Source organism: Cyanistes caeruleus, unplaced genomic scaffold, assembly GCF_971803275.1.
Source record: "Cyanistes caeruleus unplaced genomic scaffold, bCyaCae1.hap1.1 HAP1_SCAFFOLD_69, whole genome shotgun sequence".
Classification (NCBI taxonomy): domain Eukaryota; kingdom Metazoa; phylum Chordata; class Aves; order Passeriformes; family Paridae; genus Cyanistes; species Cyanistes caeruleus.
In genome coordinates this window covers 39,822-66,511 of record NW_028255886.1, presented here as the reverse complement: position 1 = coordinate 66,511, position 26,690 = coordinate 39,822, and positions in this window count along the sequence as shown.

The following is a 26,690-nucleotide window of genomic DNA, read 5'->3' as shown; positions in this document are numbered from 1 at the left end:
TCTAGGTGGCTTTGGATGGTGATCCAAGTAGGAAGCAGCCATTCGCCTGCTGTGATATCCTTACAACTAGTCCTAACTTCTCATTGCCTTTGGTTTGATTGGGGGTGTTTTATCTGTTTGTTTGATTGGTTTCTTTGGGTTGGTTTCTTTGTGTTTTTCTCTGTTTTGCTTGGAGTTTCTTTTCCTTTTTTAGAAATGACTGGTGAAGTTGGCACAACCAAACTCCAGAAAACGTAAAGCAGGCTTGACTTCCCAGAAATTGCTTTTGGCTGGCTTTAGCTGCATTCCCCAGGATCACGATCAGCAGTAGATATTTGCAGGTTTTGCTCTGCATCCTCAGCCTGCCCAGGTGTTGTTCAGTGTTTCAGCAGTGGAGAAGACGATGGATATTTTGCTAAACCTCCTTTCAAACAACAAAACTTGGGTTAGCACGACAGAAAAGAAGAAAAGAAAATCTTCGCCAGTTAGAACAGAGCCAGAGTCCCACCATTTCCCCCTCCACTTCTCTTTCTTTTCTACATTTAGAGGTAAAGCTTCCATCTCCAAAAGCTTCCATCTCTCACTTCCTGATGTAGCCATTTGCTACCCTTTAGCCTTGACTGCCACGCATTGGACTGCTGTCCGTGTGGGGCTGGGGATGCTCAGCCTGGAAAGAGAAGGGGGCTGGCGAGGCCTCCCTGCAGCTCTAGGAAAGATGGGCACAGAGAGGAGAAGCCTTTCAAAGGCAGGAGTGAGCTTGAAGTTGGATCTAATGAAGCTGCTCTTTTCCACTCCGGCTGCTGGGCCACTGGCCCAGGCTGTGCACAGAGGCTGGGGATGCTCCATCCTTGGCAACATCCAAGGCCAGCTGGGAGCGGGGCTCTGAGCAACCTATTCTAGGGGAAGATCGCTCCGCTTGGAACAAGATGGTCTTTAGGGTCCCTTCCAAGCCCAAGCACCCAGGGATTCCATCATTCATTCTACGGTCTCCGTTGTCCACTTCAGCCTGGGCCTGAACTCCTGGCGGTGATGTCACAGTGCACGCTCCAGCTAGAACTTCCAGCATCCAGCAACGGCCACAACACAACCCTTGGCTCCTTGTGCCAGCACGCTCTTCATTCACCCTGCTCCAAGCCTACCCCTGTCACCTTGTTGCCACCTGCTCCCTGATTCCCCCAGCAGTCCCCAAAGCTCCCCATCGCTTGGATTTTGCTCTCCATCCCTGCAGGATGTCTGCATTTGTTCCAAAAGAGCTATGGTACTATTCCACGGAGGCGGACACCCCGCAGCTGCCTGGCTGGGCTGGAGCTCTGTGGGACAGGGTGGGAAATTTTGCTACCTCTGCAGGCTGGCACAGACGGAGAGGAGGAGACGGACGTCGATACACAGACTGATAGAGAAGAAGCCATGGAAGTGGACGGAGAGGATACTGGAGAGGAAGAGATGGATGTGGATATGTACGAGACAGAGGAAGAGATGGAGGTGGAAACGAAAGATTCTATTGAAGAGATGGATATTGATCTAAAAGACAAGGAGGAAGACATGGTCTTGGGATGAAGACCGATGCCAGCAGCAGAACAGGCAGGTGCTCCCCACAGGCAGAGTGGGGCCCCTGCTGCCAGCCTGGGGCCGGGCTGGGCACTTCCTGCTCAGGGACACGCTAGCCCATGCACTGCATTCTGCTGGCCATCCCTGGCCTGGCCTGGGCTTGCTGTGGGCCACACAAGCCCTGTTCCAGTGCCTGGGCCACAGCCCCCAGCCAGGCTCCCTTCTGGCAGCAGAGTCCCACTGGGCCAGTGTCCCAGCCCGGCAGCACATGGAACACCCTTCCGTGCCTGACTGCACTGACCGTGCTACTTGTTTTTCTTCCAGGACTTAGGGACATCACAGACACAGATGCCACCCTGCTGTACATACGTTTTACAGTTGTTGTGTTCAGGATAGAGGTTTTAGAGTTTGTTTAAGTTGTCTGTAAATACGTTTCATAGAGTTTTGTTAGAGCTCTTCTCAGGTAAATAGGTTCTATAGTTTGTTGTTGTTGTTGTGGTTGTTGTTGTTGTTGTTACCAATATTCTTACAGTGTAAATATGTGGTGTAGTTCATTCTTGTTCCTTTTCTTCTACAGATAAACAGTCTTTGATTTTCACACCCCAGTTCTCTTTGCATTTTCTTCGGGCACATTTGCAAAGCTGTGGGTTGTTTCGGGAACAATGTTTGCAGGACTCTAAAAAGAGTATCAAAACCGCTCTGCCACACTCTCAGCTGCTGCTGCTGCCCCAAAAAGCACTGGCTGGCTTTGCTCACACAATCACAGTTGTGGTGGCATTTCTACCACACCACAGGACAGCGATGTTTTCCCTCTTCTCCTGGAAATACCTACAGCACTTGTGGGTAGCAAGGCAAACATGAGCCTCTTTTAGTGGCCCTTGAAATTGGACATGTGAAATGAGGCACACAAAGCCACAGGCCAGCTGAACCTGGCATCTCTGAATGGGTCTTTACATTCTTCCCAGGAAGATGAATGGCAATCACTATTTTGGCAGGGAAGAAAGTCCATCAGCTAGCAATTTGCTGTAGAAAATGTGCTTTCTGCTCCTCTCACAGCCAAAACTCCTACCCATTTCTTGGAAGTCCTTCTTAGATAAGGACCGTGTTCAACTGAGTGACAGTGAAGCCAAATGGCAATGCCGCAATCAATTGTCCTGTACACAATCTCCTTCATCCACGTGAAAGGTTACTCACGGGCACACAAGAGGACGGAAGAAACCCAAATGCATCGTTGGACATCATAAAGTCAGACGTGTTGAGGGATGAAGAAATCTTGCAGAGATATGGAAAGCTGCCCTGAAAACCCAGTTCGGGGAGAGCCTGAGCTCTTTTGTGCTTCTAGGCCTGAAGATGCTCAGCAGCTTTCCCAGATGCTCAGCAGGCAGTAGGATTGTGCCTGAATCTGGCTCTGGAAATGCCAGTGCCTCAACTGAGAGCTGTGGCAAGGATTTCCATTGCATGGAGAGGGGCCACAGTCCTGCAAGAGTCTTTCAGCAGAGCAAACAGCAGCCTGGAGGGTGGGCAATGCTGCATCTGGACCACTGCATGCTCATCCTTCACCACAATGCAGAGCTGCCATGGATCACTTTTTCCATTTCTCCTGTTGGATATGTTTTGGAGAAGTTGTTCTAGGTGGCTTTGGATGGTGATCCAAGTAGGAAGCAGCCATTCGCCTGCTGTGATATCCTTACAACTAGTCCTAACTTCTCATTGCCTTTGGTTTGATTGGGGGTGTTTTATCTGTTTGTTTGATTGGTTTCTTTGGGTTGGTTTCTTTGTGTTTTTCTCTCTTTTGCTTGGAGTTTCTTTTCCTTTTTTAGAAATGACTGGTGAAGTTGGCACAACCAAACTCCAGAAAACGTAAAGCAGGCTTGACTTCCCAGAAATTGCTTTTGGCTGGCTTTAGCTGCATTCCCCAGGATCACGATCAGCAGTAGATATTTGCAGGTTTTGCTCTGCATCCTCAGCCTGCCCAGGTGTTGTTCAGTGTTTCAGCAGTGGAGAAGACGATGGATATTTTGCTAAACCTCCTTTCAAACAACAAAACTTGGGTTAGCACGACAGAAAAGAAGAAAAGAAAATCTTCGCCAGTTAGAACAGAGCCAGAGTCCCACCATTTCCCCCTCCACTTCTCTTTCTTTTCTACATTTAGAGGTAAAGCTTCCATCTCCAAAAGCTTCCATCTCTCACTTCCTGATGTAGCCATTTGCTACCCTTTAGCCTTGACTGCCACGCATCGGACTGCTGTCCGTGTGGGGCTGGGGATGCTCAGCCTGGAAAGAGAAGGGGGCTGGCGAGGCCTCCCTGCAGCTCTAGGAAAGATGGGCACAGAGAGGAGAAGCCTTTCAAAGGCAGGAGTGAGCTTGAAGTTGGATCTAATGAAGCTGCTCTTTTCCACTCCGGCTGCTGGGCCACTGGCCCAGGCTGTGCACAGAGGCTGGGGATGCTCCATCCTTGGCAACATCCAAGGCCAGCTGGGAGCGGGGCTCTGAGCAACCTCTTCTGGCCGAAGATTGCTCCGCTTGGAACAAGATGGTCTTTAGGGTCCCTTCCAAGCCCAAGCACCCAGGGATTCCATCATTCATTCTACGGTCTCCGTTGTCCACTTCAGCCTGGGCCTGAACTCCTGGCGGTGATGTCACAGTGCACGCTCCAGCTAGAACTTCCAGCATCCAGCAACGGCCACAACACAACCCTTGGCTCCTTGTGCCAGCACGCTCTTCATTCACCCTGCTCCAAGCCTACCCCTGTCACCTTGTTGCCACCTGCTCCCTGATTCCCCCAGCAGTCCCCAAAGCTCCCCATCGCTTGGATTTTGCTCTCCATCCCTGCAGGATGTCTGCATTTGTTCCAAAAGAGCTATGGTACTATTCCACGGAGGCGGACACCCCGCAGCTGCCTGGCTGGGCTGGAGCTCTGTGGGACAGGCTGGGAAATTTTGCTACCTCTGCAGGCTGGCACAGACGGAGAGGAGGAGACGGACGTCGATACACAGACTGATAGAGAAGAAGCCATGGAAGTGGACGGAGAGGATACTGGAGAGGAAGAGATGGATGTGGATATGTACGAGACAGAGGAAGAGATGGAGGTGGAAACGAAAGATTCTATTGAAGAGATGGATATTGATCTAAAAGACAAGGAGGAAGACATGGTCTTGGGATGAAGACCGATGCCAGCAGCAGAACAGGCAGGTGCTCCCCACAGGCAGAGTGGGTCCCCTGCTGCCAGCCTGGGGCCGGGCTGGGCACTTCCTGCTCAGGGACACGCTAGCCCATGCACTGGATTCTGCTGGCCATCCCTGGCCTGGCCTGGGCTTGCTGTGGGCCACACAAGCCCTGTTCCAGTGCCTGGGCCACAGCCCCCAGCCAGGCTCCCTTCTGGCAGCAGAGTCCCACTGGGCCAGTGTCCCAGCCCGGCAGCACATGGAACACCCTTCCGTGCCTGACTGCACTGACCGTGCTACTTGTTTTTCTTCCAGGACTTAGGGACATCACAGACACAGATGCCACCCTGCTGTACATACGTTTTACAGTTGTTGTGTTCAGGATAGAGGTTTTAGAGTTTCTTTAAGTTGTCTGTAAATACGTTTCATAGAGTTTTGTTAGATCTCTTCTCAGGTAAATAGGTTCTATAGTTTGTTGTTGTTGTGGTTGTTGTTGTTGTTGTTACCAATATTCTTACAGTGTAAATATGTGGTGTAGTTCATTCTTGTTCCTTTTCTTCTACAGATAAACAGTCTTTGATTTTCACACCCCAGTTCTCTTTGCATTTTCTTCGGGCACATTTGCAAAGCTGTGGGTTGTTTCGGGAACAATGTTTGCAGGACTCTAAAAAGAGTATCAAAACCGCTCTGCCACACTCTCAGCTGCTGCTGCTGCCCCAAAAAGCACTGGCTGGCTTTGCTCACACAATCACAGTTGTGGTGGCATTTCTACCACACCACAGGACAGCGATGTTTTCCCTCTTCTCATGGAAATACCTACAGCACTTGTGGGTAGCAAGGCAAACATGAGCCTCTTTTAGTGGCCCTTGAAATTGGACATGTGAAATGAGGTACACAAAGCCACAGGCCAGCTGAACCTGGCATCTCTGAATGGGTCTTTACATTCTTCCCAGGAAGATGAATGGCAATCACTATTTTGGCAGGGAGGAAAGTGCATCAGTTAGCAATTTGCTGTAGAAAATGTGCTTTCTGCTCCTCTCACAGCCAAAACTCCTACCCATTTCTTGGAAGTCCTTCTTAGATAAGGACCGTGTTCAACTGAGTGACAGTGAAGCCAAATGGCAATGCCGCAATCAATTGTCCTGTACACAATCTCCTTCATCCACGTGAAAGGTTACTCACGGGCACACAAGAGGACGGAAGAAACCCAAATGCATCGTTGGACATCATAAAGTCAGACGTGTTGAGGGATGAAGAAATCTTGCAGAGATATGGAAAGCTGCCCTGAAAACCCAGTTCGGGGAGAGCCTGAGCTCTTTTGTGCTTCTAGGCCTGAAGATGCTCAGCACCTTTCCCAGATGCTCAGCAGGCAGTAGGATTGTGCCTGAATCTGGCTCTGGAAATGCCAGTGCCTCAACTGAGAGCTGTGGCAAGGATTTCCATTGCATGGAGAGGGGCCACAGTCCTGCAAGAGTCTTTCAGCAGAGCAAACAGCAGCCTGGAGGGTGGGCAATGCTGCATCTGGACCACTGCATGCTCATCCTTCACCACAATGCAGAGCTGCCATGGATCACATGGATTTTTCCATTTCTCCTGTTGGATATGTTTTGGAGAAGTTGTTCTAGGTGGCTTTGGATGGTGATCCAAGTAGGAAGCAGCCATTCGCCTGCTGTGATATCCTTACAACTAGTCCTAACTTCTCATTGCCTTTGGTTTGATTGGGGGTGTTTTATCTGTTTGTTTGATTGGTTTCTTTGGGTTGGTTTCTTTGTGTTTTTCTCTCTTTTGCTTGGAGTTTCTTTTCCTTTTTTAGAAATGACTGGTGAAGTTGGCACAAGCAAACTCCAGAAAACGTAAAGCAGGCTTGACTTTCCAGAAATTGCTTTTGGCTGGCTTTAGCTGCATTCCCCAGGATCACGATCAGCAGTAGATATTTGCAGGTTTTGCTCTGCATCCTCAGCCTGCCCAGGTGTTGTTCAGTGTTTCAGCAGTGGAGAAGACGATGGATATTTTGCTAAACCTCCTTTCAAACAACAAAACTTGGGTTAGCACGACAGAAAAGAAGAAAAGAAAATCTTCGCCAGTTAGAACAGAGCCAGAGTCCCACCATTTCCCCCTCCACTTCTCTTTCTTTTCTACATTTAGAGGTAAAGCTTCCATCTCCAAAAGCTTCCATCTCTCACTTCCTGATGTAGCCATTTGCTACCCTTTAGCCTTGACTGCCACGCATCGGACTGCTGTCCGTGTGGGGCTGGGGATGCTCAGCCTGGAAAGAGAAGGGGGCTGGCGAGGCCTCCCTGCAGCTCTAGGAAAGATGGGCACAGAGAGGAGAAGCCTTTCAAAGGCAGGAGTGAGCTTGAAGTTGGATCTAATGAAGCTGCTCTTTTCCACTCCGGCTGCTGGGCCACTGGCCCAGGCTGTGCACAGAGGCTGGGGATGCTCCATCCTTGGCAACATCCAAGGCCAGCTGGGAGCGGGGCTCTGAGCAACCTCTTCTGGCCGAAGATTGCTCCGCTTGGAACAAGATGGTCTTTAGGGTCCCTTCCAAGCCCAAGCACCCAGGGATTCCATCATTCATTCTACGGTCTCCGTTGTCCACTTCAGCCTGGGCCTGAACTCCTGGCGGTGATGTCACAGTGCACGCTCCAGCTAGAACTTCCAGCATCCAGCAACGGCCACAACACAACCCTTGGCTCCTTGTGCCAGCACGCTCTTCATTCACCCTGCTCCAAGCCTACCCCTGTCACCTTGTTGCCACCTGCTCCCTGATTCCCCCAGCAGTCCCCAAAGCTCCCCATCGCTTGGATTTTGCTCTCCATCCCTGCAGGATGTCTGCATTTGTTCCAAAAGAGCTATGGTACTATTCCACGGAGGCGGACACCCCGCAGCTGCCTGGCTGGGCTGGAGCTCTGTGGGACAGGCTGGGAAATTTTGCTACCTCTGCAGGCTGGCACAGACGGAGAGGAGGAGACGGACGTCGATACACAGACTGATAGAGAAGAAGCCATGGAAGTGGACGGAGAGGATACTGGAGAGGAAGAGATGGATGTGGATATGTACGAGACAGAGGAAGAGATGGAGGTGGAAACGAAAGATTCTATTGAAGAGATGGATATTGATCTAAAAGACAAGGAGGAAGACATGGTCTTGGGATGAAGACCGATGCCAGCAGCAGAACAGGCAGGTGCTCCCCACAGGCAGAGTGGGGCCCCTGCTGCCAGCCTGGGGCCGGGCTGGGCACTTCCTGCTCAGGGACACGCTAGCCCATGCACTGCATTCTGCTGGCCATCCCTGGCCTGGCCTGGGCTTGCTGTGGGCCACACAAGCCCTGTTCCAGTGCCTGGGCCACAGCCCCCAGCCAGGCTCCCTTCTGGCAGCAGAGTCCCACTGGGCCAGTGTCCCAGCCCGGCAGCACATGGAACACCCTTCCGTGCCTGACTGCACTGACCGTGCTACTTGTTTTTCTTCCAGGACTTAGGGACATCACAGACACAGATGCCACCCTGCTGTACATACGTTTTACAGTTGTTGTGTTCAGGATAGAGGTTTTAGAGTTTGTTTAAGTTGTCTGTAAATACGTTTCATAGAGTTTTGTTAGAGCTCTTCTCAGGTAAATAGGTTCTATAGTTTGTTGTTGTTGTTGTGGTTGTTGTTGTTGTTGTTACCAATATTCTTACAGTGTAAATATGTGGTGTAGTTCATTCTTGTTCCTTTTCTTCTACAGATAAACAGTCTTTGATTTTCACACCCCAGTTCTCTTTGCATTTTCTTCGGGCACATTTGCAAAGCTGTGGGTTGTTTCGGGAACAATGTTTGCAGGACTCTAAAAAGAGTATCAAAACCGCTCTGCCACACTCTCAGCTGCTGCTGCTGCCCCAAAAAGCACTGGCTGGCTTTGCTCACACAATCACAGTTGTGGTGGCATTTCTACCACACCACAGGACAGCGATGTTTTCCCTCTTCTCCTGGAAATACCTACAGCACTTGTGGGTAGCAAGGCAAACATGAGCCTCTTTTAGTGGCCCTTGAAATTGGACATGTGAAATGAGGCACACAAAGCCACAGGCCAGCTGAACCTGGCATCTCTGAATGGGTCTTTACATTCTTCCCAGGAAGATGAATGGCAATCACTATTTTGGCAGGGAGGAAAGTCCATCAGCTAGCAATTTGCTGTAGAAAACGTGCTTTCTGCTCCTCTCACAGCCAAAACTCCTACCCATTTCTTGGAAGTCCTTCTTAGATAAGGACCGTGTTCAACTGAGTGACAGTGAAGCCAAATGGCAATGCCGCAATCAATTGTCCTGTACACAATCTCCTTCATCCACGTGAAAGGTTACTCACGGGCACACAAGAGGACGGAAGAAACCCAAATGCATCGTTGGACATCATAAAGTCAGACGTGTTGAGGGATGAAGAAATCTTGCAGAGATATGGAAAGCTGCCCTGAAAACCCAGTTCGGGGAGAGCCTGAGCTCTTTTGTGCTTCTAGGCCTGAAGATGCTCAGCAGCTTTCCCAGATGCTCAGCAGGCAGTAGGATTGTGCCTGAATCTGGCTCTGGAAATGCCAGTGCCTCAACTGAGAGCTGTGGCAAGGATTTCCATTGCATGGAGAGGGGCCACAGTCCTGCAAGAGTCTTTCAGCAGAGCAAACAGCAGCCTGGAGGGTGGGCAATGCTGCATCTGGACCACTGCATGCTCATCCTTCACCACAATGCAGAGCTGCCATGGATCACTTTTTCCATTTCTCCTGTTGGATATGTTTTGGAGAAGTTGTTCTAGGTGGCTTTGGATGGTGATCCAAGTAGGAAGCAGCCATTCGCCTGCTGTGATATCCTTACAACTAGTCCTAACTTCTCATTGCCTTTGGTTTGATTGGGGGTGTTTTATCTGTTTGTTTGATTGGTTTCTTTGGGTTGGTTTCTTTGTGTTTTTCTCTCTTTTGCTTGGAGTTTCTTTTCCTTTTTTAGAAATGACTGGTGAAGTTGGCACAACCAAACTCCAGAAAACGTAAAGCAGGCTTGACTTCCCAGAAATTGCTTTTGGCTGGCTTTAGCTGCATTCCCCAGGATCACGATCAGCAGTAGATATTTGCAGGTTTTGCTCTGCATCCTCAGCCTGCCCAGGTGTTGTTCAGTGTTTCAGCAGTGGAGAAGACGATGGATATTTTGCTAAACCTCCTTTCAAACAACAAAACTTGGGTTAGCACGACAGAAAAGAAGAAAAGAAAATCTTCGCCAGTTAGAACAGAGCCAGAGTCCCACCATTTCCCCCTCCACTTCTCTTTCTTTTCTACATTTAGAGGTAAAGCTTCCATCTCCAAAAGCTTCCATCTCTCACTTCCTGATGTAGCCATTTGCTACCCTTTAGCCTTGACTGCCACGCATTGGACTGCTGTCCGTGTGGGGCTGGGGATGCTCAGCCTGGAAAGAGAAGGGGGCTGGCGAGGCCTCCCTGCAGCTCTAGGAAAGATGGGCACAGAGAGGAGAAGCCTTTCAAAGGCAGGAGTGAGCTTGAAGTTGGATCTAATGAAGCTGCTCTTTTCCACTCCGGCTGCTGGGCCACTGGCCCAGGCTGTGCACAGAGGCTGGGGATGCTCCATCCTTGGCAACATCCAAGGCCAGCTGGGAGCGGGGCTCTGAGCAACCTATTCTAGGGGAAGATCGCTCCGCTTGGAACAAGATGGTCTTTAGGGTCCCTTCCAAGCCCAAGCACCCAGGGATTCCATCATTCATTCTACGGTCTCCGTTGTCCACTTCAGCCTGGGCCTGAACTCCTGGCGGTGATGTCACAGTGCACGCTCCAGCTAGAACTTCCAGCATCCAGCAACGGCCACAACACAACCCTTGGCTCCTTGTGCCAGCACGCTCTTCATTCACCCTGCTCCAAGCCTACCCCTGTCACCTTGTTGCCACCTGCTCCCTGATTCCCCCAGCAGTCCCCAAAGCTCCCCATCGCTTGGATTTTGCTCTCCATCCCTGCAGGATGTCTGCATTTGTTCCAAAAGAGCTATGGTACTATTCCACGGAGGCGGACACCCCGCAGCTGCCTGGCTGGGCTGGAGCTCTGTGGGACAGGGTGGGAAATTTTGCTACCTCTGCAGGCTGGCACAGACGGAGAGGAGGAGACGGACGTCGATACACAGACTGATAGAGAAGAAGCCATGGAAGTGGACGGAGAGGATACTGGAGAGGAAGAGATGGATGTGGATATGTACGAGACAGAGGAAGAGATGGAGGTGGAAACGAAAGATTCTATTGAAGAGATGGATATTGATCTAAAAGACAAGGAGGAAGACATGGTCTTGGGATGAAGACCGATGCCAGCAGCAGAACAGGCAGGTGCTCCCCACAGGCAGAGTGGGGCCCCTGCTGCCAGCCTGGGGCCGGGCTGGGCACTTCCTGCTCAGGGACACGCTAGCCCATGCACTGCATTCTGCTGGCCATCCCTGGCCTGGCCTGGGCTTGCTGTGGGCCACACAAGCCCTGTTCCAGTGCCTGGGCCACAGCCCCCAGCCAGGCTCCCTTCTGGCAGCAGAGTCCCACTGGGCCAGTGTCCCAGCCCGGCAGCACATGGAACACCCTTCCGTGCCTGACTGCACTGACCGTGCTACTTGTTTTTCTTCCAGGACTTAGGGACATCACAGACACAGATGCCACCCTGCTGTACATACGTTTTACAGTTGTTGTGTTCAGGATAGAGGTTTTAGAGTTTGTTTAAGTTGTCTGTAAATACGTTTCATAGAGTTTTGTTAGAGCTCTTCTCAGGTAAATAGGTTCTATAGTTTGTTGTTGTTGTTGTGGTTGTTGTTGTTGTTGTTACCAATATTCTTACAGTGTAAATATGTGGTGTAGTTCATTCTTGTTCCTTTTCTTCTACAGATAAACAGTCTTTGATTTTCACACCCCAGTTCTCTTTGCATTTTCTTCGGGCACATTTGCAAAGCTGTGGGTTGTTTCGGGAACAATGTTTGCAGGACTCTAAAAAGAGTATCAAAACCGCTCTGCCACACTCTCAGCTGCTGCTGCTGCCCCAAAAAGCACTGGCTGGCTTTGCTCACACAATCACAGTTGTGGTGGCATTTCTACCACACCACAGGACAGCGATGTTTTCCCTCTTCTCATGGAAATACCTACAGCACTTGTGGGTAGCAAGGCAAACATGAGCCTCTTTTAGTGGCCCTTGAAATTGGACATGTGAAATGAGGCACACAAAGCCACAGGCCAGCTGAACCTGGCATCTCTGAATGGGTCTTTACATTCTTCCCAGGAAGATGAATGGCAATCACTATTTTGGCAGGGAAGAAAGTCCATCAGCTAGCAATTTGCTGTAGAAAATGTGCTTTCTGCTCCTCTCACAGCCAAAACTCCTACCCATTTCTTGGAAGTCCTTCTTAGATAAGGACCGTGTTCAACTGAGTGACAGTGAAGCCAAATGGCAATGCCGCAATCAATTGTCCTGTACACAATCTCCTTCATCCACGTGAAAGGTTACTCACGGGCACACAAGAGGACGGAAGAAACCCAAATGCATCGTTGGACATCATAAAGTCAGACGTGTTGAGGGATGAAGAAATCTTGCAGAGATATGGAAAGCTGCCCTGAAAACCCAGTTCGGGGAGAGCCTGAGCTCTTTTGTGCTTCTAGGCCTGAAGATGCTCAGCAGCTTTCCCAGATGCTCAGCAGGCAGTAGGATTGTGCCTGAATCTGGCTCTGGAAATGCCAGTGCCTCAACTGAGAGCTGTGGCAAGGATTTCCATTGCATGGAGAGGGGCCACAGTCCTGCAAGAGTCTTTCAGCAGAGCAAACAGCAGCCTGGAGGGTGGGCAATGCTGCATCTGGACCACTGCATGCTCATCCTTCACCACAATGCAGAGCTGCCATGGATCACTTTTTCCATTTCTCCTGTTGGATATGTTTTGGAGAAGTTGTTCTAGGTGGCTTTGGATGGTGATCCAAGTAGGAAGCAGCCATTCGCCTGCTGTGATATCCTTACAACTAGTCCTAACTTCTCATTGCCTTTGGTTTGATTGGGGGTGTTTTATCTGTTTGTTTGATTGGTTTCTTTGGGTTGGTTTCTTTGTGTTTTTCTCTCTTTTGCTTGGAGTTTCTTTTCCTTTTTTAGAAATGACTGGTGAAGTTGGCACAACCAAACTCCAGAAAACGTAAAGCAGGCTTGACTTCCCAGAAATTGCTTTTGGCTGGCTTTAGCTGCATTCCCCAGGATCACGATCAGCAGTAGATATTTGCAGGTTTTGCTCTGCATCCTCAGCCTGCCCAGGTGTTGTTCAGTGTTTCAGCAGTGGAGAAGACGATGGATATTTTGCTAAACCTCCTTTCAAACAACAAAACTTGGGTTAGCACGACAGAAAAGAAGAAAAGAAAATCTTCGCCAGTTAGAACAGAGCCAGAGTCCCACCATTTCCCCCTCCACTTCTCTTTCTTTTCTACATTTAGAGGTAAAGCTTCCATCTCCAAAAGCTTCCATCTCTCACTTCCTGATGTAGCCATTTGCTACCCTTTAGCCTTGACTGCCACGCATCGGACTGCTGTCCGTGTGGGGCTGGGGATGCTCAGCCTGGAAAGAGAAGGGGGCTGGCGAGGCCTCCCTGCAGCTCTAGGAAAGATGGGCACAGAGAGGAGAAGCCTTTCAAAGGCAGGAGTGAGCTTGAAGTTGGATCTAATGAAGCTGCTCTTTTCCACTCCGGCTGCTGGGCCACTGGCCCAGGCTGTGCACAGAGGCTGGGGATGCTCCATCCTTGGCAACATCCAAGGCCAGCTGGGAGCGGGGCTCTGAGCAACCTCTTCTGGCCGAAGATTGCTCCGCTTGGAACAAGATGGTCTTTAGGGTCCCTTCCAAGCCCAAGCACCCAGGGATTCCATCATTCATTCTACGGTCTCCGTTGTCCACTTCAGCCTGGGCCTGAACTCCTGGCGGTGATGTCACAGTGCACGCTCCAGCTAGAACTTCCAGCATCCAGCAACGGCCACAACACAACCCTTGGCTCCTTGTGCCAGCACGCTCTTCATTCACCCTGCTCCAAGCCTACCCCTGTCACCTTGTTGCCACCTGCTCCCTGATTCCCCCAGCAGTCCCCAAAGCTCCCCATCGCTTGGATTTTGCTCTCCATCCCTGCAGGATGTCTGCATTTGTTCCAAAAGAGCTATGGTACTATTCCACGGAGGCGGACACCCCGCAGCTGCCTGGCTGGGCTGGAGCTCTGTGGGACAGGGTGGGAAATTTTGCTACCTCTGCAGGCTGGCACAGACCGAGAGGAGGAGACGGACGTCGATACACAGACTGATAGAGAAGAAGCCATGGAAGTGGACGGAGAGGATACTGGAGAGGAAGAGATGGATGTGGATATGTACGAGACAGAGGAAGAGATGGAGGTGGAAACGAAAGATTCTATTGAAGAGATGGATATTGATCTAAAAGACAAGGAGGAAGACATGGTCTTGGGATGAAGACCGATGCCAGCAGCAGAACAGGCAGGTGCTCCCCACAGGCAGAGTGGGTCCCCTGCTGCCAGCCTGGGGCCGGGCTGGGCACTTCCTGCTCAGGGACACGCTAGCCCATGCACTGGATTCTGCTGGCCATCCCTGGCCTGGCCTGGGCTTGCTGTGGGCCACACAAGCCCTGTTCCAGTGCCTGGGCCACAGCCCCCAGCCAGGCTCCCTTCTGGCAGCAGAGTCCCACTGGGCCAGTGTCCCAGCCCGGCAGCACATGGAACACCCTTCCGTGCCTGACTGCACTGACCGTGCTACTTGTTTTTCTTCCAGGACTTAGGGACATCACAGACACAGATGCCACCCTGCTGTACATACGTTTTACAGTTGTTGTGTTCAGGATAGAGGTTTTAGAGTTTCTTTAAGTTGTCTGTAAATACGTTTCATAGAGTTTTGTTAGATCTCTTCTCAGGTAAATAGGTTCTATAGTTTGTTGTTGTTGTGGTTGTTGTTGTTGTTGTTACCAATATTCTTACAGTGTAAATATGTGGTGTAGTTCATTCTTGTTCCTTTTCTTCTACAGATAAACAGTCTTTGATTTTCACACCCCAGTTCTCTTTGCATTTTCTTCGGGCACATTTGCAAAGCTGTGGGTTGTTTCGGGAACAATGTTTGCAGGACTCTAAAAAGAGTATCAAAACCGCTCTGCCACACTCTCAGCTGCTGCTGCTGCCCCAAAAAGCACTGGCTGGCTTTGCTCACACAATCACAGTTGTGGTGGCATTTCTACCACACCACAGGACAGCGATGTTTTCCCTCTTCTCCTGGAAATACCTACAGCACTTGTGGGTAGCAAGGCAAACATGAGCCTCTTTTAGTGGCCCTTGAAATTGGACATGTGAAATGAGGTACACAAAGCCACAGGCCAGCTGAACCTGGCATCTCTGAATGGGTCTTTACATTCTTCCCAGGAAGATGAATGGCAATCACTATTTTGGCAGGGAGGAAAGTCCATCAGTTAGCAATTTGCTGTAGAAAATGTGCTTTCTGCTCCTCTCACAGCCAAAACTCCTACCCATTTCTTGGAAGTCCTTCTTAGATAAGGACCGTGTTCAACTGAGTGACAGTGAAGCCAAATGGCAATGCCGCAATCAATTGTCCTGTACACAATCTCCTTCATCCACGTGAAAGGTTACTCACGGGCACACAAGAGGACGGAAGAAACCCAAATGCATCGTTGGACATCATAAAGTCAGACGTGTTGAGGGATGAAGAAATCTTGCAGAGATATGGAAAGCTGCCCTGAAAACCCAGTTCGGGGAGAGCCTGAGCTCTTTTGTGCTTCTAGGCCTGAAGATGCTCAGCAGCTTTCCCAGATGCTCAGCAGGCAGTAGGATTGTGCCTGAATCTGGCTCTGGAAATGCCAGTGCCTCAACTGAGAGCTGTGGCAATGATTTCCATTGCATGGAGAGGGGCCACAGTCCTGCAAGAGTCTTTCAGCAGAGCAAACAGCAGCCTGGAGGGTGGGCAATGCTGCATCTGGACCACTGCATGCTCATCCTTCACCACAATGCAGAGCTGCCATGGATCACTTTTTCCATTTCTCCTGTTGGATATGTTTTGGAGAAGTTGTTCTAGGTGGCTTTGGATGGTGATCCAAGTAGGAAGCAGCCATTCGCCTGCTGTGATATCCTTACAACTAGTCCTAACTTCTCATTGCCTTTGGTTTGATTGGGGGTGTTTTATCTGTTTGTTTGATTGGTTTCTTTGGGTTGGTTTCTTTGTGTTTTTCTCTCTTTTGCTTGGAGTTTCTTTTCCTTTTTTAGAAATGACTGGTGAAGTTGGCACAACCAAACTCCAGAAAACGTAAAGCAGGCTTGACTTCCCAGAAATTGCTTTTGGCTGGCTTTAGCTGCATTCCCCAGGATCACGATCAGCAGTAGATATTTGCAGGTTTTGCTCTGCATCCTCAGCCTGCCCAGGTGTTGTTCAGTGTTTCAGCAGTGGAGAAGACGATGGATATTTTGCTAAACCTCCTTTCAAACAACAAAACTTGGGTTAGCACGACAGAAAAGAAGAAAAGAAAATCTTCGCCAGTTAGAACAGAGCCAGAGTCCCACCATTTCCCCCTCCACTTCTCTTTCTTTTCTACATTTAGAGGTAAAGCTTCCATCTCCAAAAGCTTCCATCTCTCACTTCCTGATGTAGCCATTTGCTACCCTTTAGCCTTGACTGCCACGCATCGGACTGCTGTCCGTGTGGGGCTGGGGATGCTCAGCCTGGAAAGAGAAGGGGGCTGGCGAGGCCTCCCTGCAGCTCTAGGAAAGATGGGCACAGAGAGGAGAAGCCTTTCAAAGGCAGGAGTGAGCTTGAAGTTGGATCTAATGAAGCTGCTCTTTTCCACTCCGGCTGCTGGGCCACTGGCCCAGGCTGTGCACAGAGGCTGGGGATGCTCCATCCTTGGCAACATCCAAGGCCAGCTGGGAGCGGGGCTCTGAGCAACCTCTTCTGGCCGAAGATTGCTCCGCTTGGAACAAGATGGTCTTTAGGGTCCCTTCCAAGCCCAAGCACCCAGGGATTCCATCATTCATTCTACGGTCTCCGTTGTCCACTTCAGCCTGGGCCTGAACTCCTGGCGGTGATGTCACAGTGCACGCTCCAGCTAGAACTTCCAGCATCCAGCAACGGCCACAACACAACCCTTGGCTCCTTGTGCCAGCACTCTCTTCATTCACCCTGCTCCAAGCCTACCCCTGTCACCTTGTTGCCACCTGCTCCCTGATTCCCCCAGCAGTCCCCAAAGCTCCCCATCGCTTGGATTTTGCTCTCCATCCCTGCAGGATGTCTGCATTTGTTCCAAAAGAGCTATGGTACTATTCCACGGAGGCGGACACCCCGCAGCTGCCTGGCTGGGCTGGAGCTCTGTGGGACAGGGTGGGAAATTTTGCTACCTCTGCAGGCTGGCACAGACCGAGAGGAGGAGACGGACGTCGATACACAGACTGATAGAGAAGAAGCCATGGAAGTGGACGGAGAGGATACTGGAGAGGAAGAGATGGATGTGGATATGTACGAGACAGAGGAAGAGATGGAGGTGGAAACGAAAGATTCTATTGAAGAGATGGATATTGATCTAAAAGACAAGGAGGAAGACATGGTCTTGGGATGAAGACCGATGCCAGCAGCAGAACAGGCAGGTGCTCCCCACAGGCAGAGTGGGTCCCCTGCTGCCAGCCTGGGGCCGGGCTGGGCACTTCCTGCTCAGGGACACGCTAGCCCATGCACTGGATTCTGCTGGCCATCCCTGGCCTGGCCTGGGCTTGCTGTGGGCCACACAAGCCCTGTTCCAGTGCCTGGGCCACAGCCCCCAGCCAGGCTCCCTTCTGGCAGCAGAGTCCCACTGGGCCAGTGTCCCAGCCCGGCAGCACATGCAACACCCTTCCGTGCCTGACTGCACTGACCGTGCTACTTGTTTTTCTTCCAGGACTTAGGGACATCACAGACACAGATGCCACCCTGCTGTACATACGTTTTACAGTTGTTGTGTTCAGGATAGAGGTTTTAGAGTTTCTTTAAGTTGTCTGTAAATACGTTTCATAGAGTTTTGTTAGATCTCTTCTCAGGTAAATAGGTTCTATAGTTTGTTGTTGTTGTGGTTGTTGTTGTTGTTGTTACCAATATTCTTACAGTGTAAATATGTGGTGTAGTTCATTCTTGTTCCTTTTCTTCTACAGATAAACAGTCTTTGATTTTCACACCCCAGTTCTCTTTGCATTTTCTTCGGGCACATTTGCAAAGCTGTGGGTTGTTTCGGGAACAATGTTTGCAGGACTCTAAAAAGAGTATCAAAACCGCTCTGCCACACTCTCAGCTGCTGCTGCTGCCCCAAAAAGCACTGGCTGGCTTTGCTCACACAATCACAGTTGTGGTGGCATTTCTACCACACCACAGGACAGCGATGTTTTCCCTCTTCTCCTGGAAATACCTACAGCACTTGTGGGTAGCAAGGCAAACATGAGCCTCTTTTAGTGGCCCTTGAAATTGGACATGTGAAATGAGGTACACAAAGCCACAGGCCAGCTGAACCTGGCATCTCTGAATGGGTCTTTACATTCTTCCCAGGAAGATGAATGGCAATCACTATTTTGGCAGGGAGGAAAGTCCATCAGTTAGCAATTTGCTGTAGAAAATGTGCTTTCTGCTCCTCTCACAGCCAAAACTCCTACCCATTTCTTGGAAGTCCTTCTTAGATAAGGACCGTGTTCAACTGAGTGACAGTGAAGCCAAATGGCAATGCCGCAATCAATTGTCCTGTACACAATCTCCTTCATCCACGTGAAAGGTTACTCACGGGCACACAAGAGGACGGAAGAAACCCAAATGCATCGTTGGACATCATAAAGTCAGACGTGTTGAGGGATGAAGAAATCTTGCAGAGATATGGAAAGCTGCCCTGAAAACCCAGTTCGGGGAGAGCCTGAGCTCTTTTGTGCTTCTAGGCCTGAAGATGCTCAGCAGCTTTCCCAGATGCTCAGCAGGCAGTAGGATTGTGCCTGAATCTGGCTCTGGAAATGCCAGTGCCTCAACTGAGAGCTGTGGCAAGGATTTCCATTGCATGGAGAGGGGCCACAGTCCTGCAAGAGTCTTTCAGCAGAGCAAACAGCAGCCTGGAGGGTGGGCAATGCTGCATCTGGACCACTGCATGCTCATCCTTCACCACAATGCAGAGCTGCCATGGATCACTTTTTCCATTTCTCCTGTTGGATATGTTTTGGAGAAGTTGTTCTAGGTGGCTTTGGATGGTGATCCAAGTAGGAAGCAGCCATTCGCCTGCTGTGATATCCTTACAACTAGTCCTAACTTCTCATTGCCTTTGGTTTGATTGGGGGTGTTTTATCTGTTTGTTTGATTGGTTTCTTTGGGTTGGTTTCTTTGTGTTTTTCTCTCTTTTGCTTGGAGTTTCTTTTCCTTTTTTAGAAATGACTGGTGAAGTTGGCACAACCAAACTCCAGAAAACGTAAAGCAGGCTTGACTTCCCAGAAATTGCTTTTGGCTGGCTTTAGCTGCATTCCCCAGGATCACGATCAGCAGTAGATATTTGCAGGTTTTGCTCTGCATCCTCAGCCTGCCCAGGTGTTGTTCAGTGTTTCAGCAGTGGAGAAGACGATGGATATTTTGCTAAACCTCCTTTCAAACAACAAAACTTGGGTTAGCACGACAGAAAAGAAGAAAAGAAAATCTTCGCCAGTTAGAACAGAGCCAGAGTCCCACCATTTCCCCCTCCACTTCTCTTTCTTTTCTACATTTAGAGGTAAAGCTTCCATCTCCAAAAGCTTCCATCTCTCACTTCCTGATGTAGCCATTTGCTACCCTTTAGCCTTGACTGCCACGCATCGGACTGCTGTCCGTGTGGGGCTGGGGATGCTCAGCCTGGAAAGAGAAGGGGGCTGGCGAGGCCTCCCTGCAGCTCTAGGAAAGATGGGCACAGAGAGGAGAAGCCTTTCAAAGGCAGGAGTGAGCTTGAAGTTGGATCTAATGAAGCTGCTCTTTTCCACTCCGGCTGCTGGGCCACTGGCCCAGGCTGTGCACAGAGGCTGGGGATGCTCCATCCTTGGCAACATCCAAGGCCAGCTGGGAGCGGGGCTCTGAGCAACCTCTTCTGGCCGAAGATTGCTCCGCTTGGAACAAGATGGTCTTTAGGGTCCCTTCCAAGCCCAAGCACCCAGGGATTCCATCATTCATTCTACGGTCTCCGTTGTCCACTTCAGCCTGGGCCTGAACTCCTGGCGGTGATGTCACAGTGCACGCTCCAGCTAGAACTTCCAGCATCCAGCAACGGCCACAACACAACCCTTGGCTCCTTGTGCCAGCACGCTCTTCATTCACCCTGCTCCAAGCCTACCCCTGTCACCTTGTTGCCACCTGCTCCCTGATTCCCCCAGCAGTCCCCAAAGCTCCCCATCGCTTGGATTTTGCTCTCCATCCCTGCAGGATGTCTGCATTTGTTCCAAAAGAGCTATGGTACTATTCCACGGAGGCGGACACCCCGCAGCTGCCTGGCTGGGCTGGAGCTCTGTGGGACAGGGTGGGAAATTTTGCTACCTCTGCAGGCTGGCACAGACCGAGAGGAGGAGACGGACGTCGATACACAGACTGATAGAGAAGAAGCCATGGAAGTGGACGGAGAGGATACTGGAGAGGAAGAGATGGATGTGGATATGTACGAGACAGAGGAAGAGATGGAGGTGGAAACGAAAGATTCTATTGAAGAGATGGATATTGATCTAAAAGACAAGGAGGAAGACATGGTCTTGGGATGAAGACCGATGCCAGCAGCAGAACAGGCAGGTGCTCCCCACAGGCAGAGTGGGTCCCCTGCTGCCAGCCTGGGGCCGGGCTGGGCACTTCCTGCTCAGGGACACGCTAGCCCATGCACTGGATTCTGCTGGCCATCCCTGGCCTGGCCTGGGCTTGCTGTGGGCCACACAAGCCCTGTTCCAGTGCCTGGGCCACAGCCCCCAGCCAGGCTCCCTTCTGGCAGCAGAGTCCCACTGGGCCAGTGTCCCAGCCCGGCAGCACATGGAACACCCTTCCGTGCCTGACTGCACTGACCGTGCTACTTGTTTTTCTTCCAGGACTTAGGGACATCACAGACACAGATGCCACCCTGCTGTACATACGTTTTACAGTTGTTGTGTTCAGGATAGAGGTTTTAGAGTTTGTTTAAGTTGTCTGTAAATACGTTTCATAGAGTTTTGTTAGAGCTCTTCTCAGGTAAATAGGTTCTATAGTTTGTTGTTGTTGTTGTGGTTGTTGTTGTTGTTGTTACCAATATTCTTACAGTGTAAATATGTGGTGTAGTTCATTCTTGTTCCTTTTCTTCTACAGATAAACAGTCTTTGATTTTCACACCCCAGTTCTCTTTGCATTTTCTTCGGGCACATTTGCAAAGCTGTGGGTTGTTTCGGGAACAATGTTTGCAGGACTCTAAAAAGAGTATCAAAACCGCTCTGCCACACTCTCAGCTGCTGCTGCTGCCCCAAAAAGCACTGGCTGGCTTTGCTCACACAATCACAGTTGTGGTGGCATTTCTACCACACCACAGGACAGCGATGTTTTCCCTCTTCTCCTGGAAATACCTACAGCACTTGTGGGTAGCAAGGCAAACATGAGCCTCTTTTAGTGGCCCTTGAAATTGGACATGTGAAATGAGGCACACAAAGCCACAGGCCAGCTGAACCTGGCATCTCTGAATGGGTCTTTACATTCTTCCCAGGAAGATGAATGGCAATCACTATTTTGGCAGGGAGGAAAGTCCATCAGTTAGCAATTTGCTGTAGAAAATGTGCTTTCTGCTCCTCTCACAGCCAAAACTCCTACCCATTTCTTGGAAGTCCTTCTTAGATAAGGACCGTGTTCAACTGAGTGACAGTGAAGCCAAATGGCAATGCCGCAATCAATTGTCCTGTACACAATCTCCTTCATCCACGTGAAAGGTTACTCACGGGCACACAAGAGGACGGAAGAAACCCAAATGCATCGTTGGACATCATAAAGTCAGACGTGTTGAGGGATGAAGAAATCTTGCAGAGATATGGAAAGCTGCCCTGAAAACCCAGTTCGGGGAGAGCCTGAGCTCTTTTGTGCTTCTAGGCCTGAAGATGCTCAGCAGCTTTCCCAGATGCTCAGCAGGCAGTAGGATTGTGCCTGAATCTGGCTCTGGAAATGCCAGTGCCTCAACTGAGAGCTGTGGCAAGGATTTCCATTGCATGGAGAGGGGCCACAGTCCTGCAAGAGTCTTTCAGCAGAGCAAACAGCAGCCTGGAGGGTGGGCAATGCTGCATCTGGACCACTGCATGCTCATCCTTCACCACAATGCAGAGCTGCCATGGATCACTTTTTCCATTTCTCCTGTTGGATATGTTTTGGAGAAGTTGTTCTAGGTGGCTTTGGATGGTGATCCAAGTAGGAAGCAGCCATTCGCCTGCTGTGATATCCTTACAACTAGTCCTAACTTCTCATTGCCTTTGGTTTGATTGGGGGTGTTTTATCTGTTTGTTTGATTGGTTTCTTTGGGTTGGTTTCTTTGTGTTTTTCTCTCTTTTGCTTGGAGTTTCTTTTCCTTTTTTAGAAATGACTGGTGAAGTTGGCACAACCAAACTCCAGAAAACGTAAAGCAGGCTTGACTTCCCAGAAATTGCTTTTGGCTGGCTTTAGCTGCATTCCCCAGGATCACGATCAGCAGTAGATATTTGCAGGTTTTGCTCTGCATCCTCAGCCTGCCCAGGTGTTGTTCAGTGTTTCAGCAGTGGAGAAGACGATGGATATTTTGCTAAACCTCCTTTCAAACAACAAAACTTGGGTTAGCACGACAGAAAAGAAGAAAAGAAAATCTTCGCCAGTTAGAACAGAGCCAGAGTCCCACCATTTCCCCCTCCACTTCTCTTTCTTTTCTACATTTAGAGGTAAAGCTTCCATCTCCAAAAGCTTCCATCTCTCACTTCCTGATGTAGCCATTTGCTACCCTTTAGCCTTGACTGCCACGCATCGGACTGCTGTCCGTGTGGGGCTGGGGATGCTCAGCCTGGAAAGAGAAGGGGGCTGGCGAGGCCTCCCTGCAGCTCTAGGAAAGATGGGCACAGAGAGGAGAAGCCTTTCAAAGGCAGGAGTGAGCTTGAAGTTGGATCTAATGAAGCTGCTCTTTTCCACTCCGGCTGCTGGGCCACTGGCCCAGGCTGTGCACAGAGGCTGGGGATGCTCCATCCTTGGCAACATCCAAGGCCAGCTGGGAGCGGGGCTCTGAGCAACCTCTTCTGGCCGAAGATTGCTCCGCTTGGAACAAGATGGTCTTTAGGGTCCCTTCCAAGCCCAAGCACCCAGGGATTCCATCATTCATTCTACGGTCTCCGTTGTCCACTTCAGCCTGGGCCTGAACTCCTGGCGGTGATGTCACAGTGCACGCTCCAGCTAGAACTTCCAGCATCCAGCAACGGCCACAACACAACCCTTGGCTCCTTGTGCCAGCACGCTCTTCATTCACCCTGCTCCAAGCCTACCCCTGTCACCTTGTTGCCACCTGCTCCCTGATTCCCCCAGCAGTCCCCAAAGCTCCCCATCGCTTGGATTTTGCTCTCCATCCCTGCAGGATGTCTGCATTTGTTCCAAAAGAGCTATGGTACTATTCCACGGAGGCGGACACCCCGCAGCTGCCTGGCTGGGCTGGAGCTCTGTGGGACAGGGTGGGAAATTTTGCTACCTCTGCAGGCTGGCACAGACGGAGAGGAGGAGACGGACGTCGATACACAGACTGATAGAGAAGAAGCCATGGAAGTGGACGGAGAGGATACTGGAGAGGAAGAGATGGATGTGGATATGTACGAGACAGAGGAAGAGATGGAGGTGGAAACGAAAGATTCTATTGAAGAGATGGATATTGATCTAAAAGACAAGGAGGAAGACATGGTCTTGGGATGAAGACCGATGCCAGCAGCAGAACAGGCAGGTGCTCCCCACAGGCAGAGTGGGGCCCCTGCTGCCAGCCTGGGGCCGGGCTGGGCACTTCCTGCTCAGGGACACGCTAGCCCATGCACTGCATTCTGCTGGCCATCCCTGGCCTGGCCTGGGCTTGCTGTGGGCCACACAAGCCCTGTTCCAGTGCCTGGGCCACAGCCCCCAGCCAGGCTCCCTTCTGGCAGCAGAGTCCCACTGGGCCAGTGTCCCAGCCCGGCAGCACATGGAACACCCTTCCGTGCCTGACTGCACTGACCGTGCTACTTGTTTTTCTTCCAGGACTTAGGGACATCACAGACACAGATGCCACCCTGCTGTACATACGTTTTACAGTTGTTGTGTTCAGGATAGAGGTTTTAGAGTTTGTTTAAGTTGTCTGTAAATACGTTTCATAGAGTTTTGTTAGAGCTCTTCTCAGGTAAATAGGTTCTATAGTTTGTTGTTGTTGTTGTGGTTGTTGTTGTTGTTGTTACCAATATTCTTACAGTGTAAATATGTGGTGTAGTTCATTCTTGTTCCTTTTCTTCTACAGATAAACAGTCTTTGATTTTCACACCCCAGTTCTCTTTGCATTTTCTTCGGGCACATTTGCAAAGCTGTGGGTTGTTTCGGGAACAATGTTTGCAGGACTCTAAAAAGAGTATCAAAACCGCTCTGCCACACTCTCAGCTGCTGCTGCTGCCCCAAAAAGCACTGGCTGGCTTTGCTCACACAATCACAGTTGTGGTGGCATTTCTACCACACCACAGGACAGCGATGTTTTCCCTCTTCTCCTGGAAATACCTACAGCACTTGTGGGTAGCAAGGCAAACATGAGCCTCTTTTAGTGGCCCTTGAAATTGGACATGTGAAATGAGGCACACAAAGCCACAGGCCAGCTGAACCTGGCATCTCTGAATGGGTCTTTACATTCTTCCCAGGAAGATGAATGGCAATCACTATTTTGGCAGGGAGGAAAGTCCATCAGCTAGCAATTTGCTGTAGAAAACGTGCTTTCTGCTCCTCTCACAGCCAAAACTCCTACCCATTTCTTGGAAGTCCTTCTTAGATAAGGACCGTGTTCAACTGAGTGACAGTGAAGCCAAATGGCAATGCCGCAATCAATTGTCCTGTACACAATCTCCTTCATCCACGTGAAAGGTTACTCACGGGCACACAAGAGGACGGAAGAAACCCAAATGCATCGTTGGACATCATAAAGTCAGACGTGTTGAGGGATGAAGAAATCTTGCAGAGATATGGAAAGCTGCCCTGAAAACCCAGTTCGGGGAGAGCCTGAGCTCTTTTGTGCTTCTAGGCCTGAAGATGCTCAGCAGCTTTCCCAGATGCTCAGCAGGCAGTAGGATTGTGCCTGAATCTGGCTCTGGAAATGCCAGTGCCTCAACTGAGAGCTGTGGCAAGGATTTCCATTGCATGGAGAGGGGCCACAGTCCTGCAAGAGTCTTTCAGCAGAGCAAACAGCAGCCTGGAGGGTGGGCAATGCTGCATCTGGACCACTGCATGCTCATCCTTCACCACAATGCAGAGCTGCCATGGATCACTTTTTCCATTTCTCCTGTTGGATATGTTTTGGAGAAGTTGTTCTAGGTGGCTTTGGATGGTGATCCAAGTAGGAAGCAGCCATTCGCCTGCTGTGATATCCTTACAACTAGTCCTAACTTCTCATTGCCTTTGGTTTGATTGGGGGTGTTTTATCTGTTTGTTTGATTGGTTTCTTTGGGTTGGTTTCTTTGTGTTTTTCTCTCTTTTGCTTGGAGTTTCTTTTCCTTTTTTAGAAATGACTGGTGAAGTTGGCACAAGCAAACTCCAGAAAACGTAAAGCAGGCTTGACTTCCCAGAAATTGCTTTTGGCTGGCTTTAGCTGCATTCCCCAGGATCACGATCAGCAGTAGATATTTGCAGGTTTTGCTCTGCATCCTCAGCCTGCCCAGGTGTTGTTCAGTGTTTCAGCAGTGGAGAAGACGATGGATATTTTGCTAAACCTCCTTTCAAACAACAAAACTTGGGTTAGCACGACAGAAAAGAAGAAAAGAAAATCTTCGCCAGTTAGAACAGAGCCAGAGTCCCACCATTTCCCCCTCCACTTCTCTTTCTTTTCTACATTTAGAGGTAAAGCTTCCATCTCCAAAAGCTTCCATCTCTCACTTCCTGATGTAGCCATTTGCTACCCTTTAGCCTTGACTGCCACGCATTGGACTGCTGTCCGTGTGGGGCTGGGGATGCTCAGCCTGGAAAGAGAAGGGGGCTGGCGAGGCCTCCCTGCAGCTCTAGGAAAGATGGGCACAGAGAGGAGAAGCCTTTCAAAGGCAGGAGTGAGCTTGAAGTTGGATCTAATGAAGCTGCTCTTTTCCACTCCGGCTGCTGGGCCACTGGCCCAGGCTGTGCACAGAGGCTGGGGATGCTCCATCCTTGGCAACATCCAAGGCCAGCTGGGAGCGGGGCTCTGAGCAACCTATTCTAGGGGAAGATCGCTCCGCTTGGAACAAGATGGTCTTTAGGGTCCCTTCCAAGCCCAAGCACCCAGGGATTCCATCATTCATTCTACGGTCTCCGTTGTCCACTTCAGCCTGGGCCTGAACTCCTGGCGGTGATGTCACAGTGCACGCTCCAGCTAGAACTTCCAGCATCCAGCAACGGCCACAACACAACCCTTGGCTCCTTGTGCCAGCACGCTCTTCATTCACCCTGCTCCAAGCCTACCCCTGTCACCTTGTTGCCACCTGCTCCCTGATTCCCCCAGCAGTCCCCAAAGCTCCCCATCGCTTGGATTTTGCTCTCCATCCCTGCAGGATGTCTGCATTTGTTCCAAAAGAGCTATGGTACTATTCCACGGAGGCGGACACCCCGCAGCTGCCTGGCTGGGCTGGAGCTCTGTGGGACAGGGTGGGAAATTTTGCTACCTCTGCAGGCTGGCACAGACCGAGAGGAGGAGACGGACGTCGATACACAGACTGATAGAGAAGAAGCCATGGAAGTGGACGGAGAGGATACTGGAGAGGAAGAGATGGATGTGGATATGTACGAGACAGAGGAAGAGATGGAGG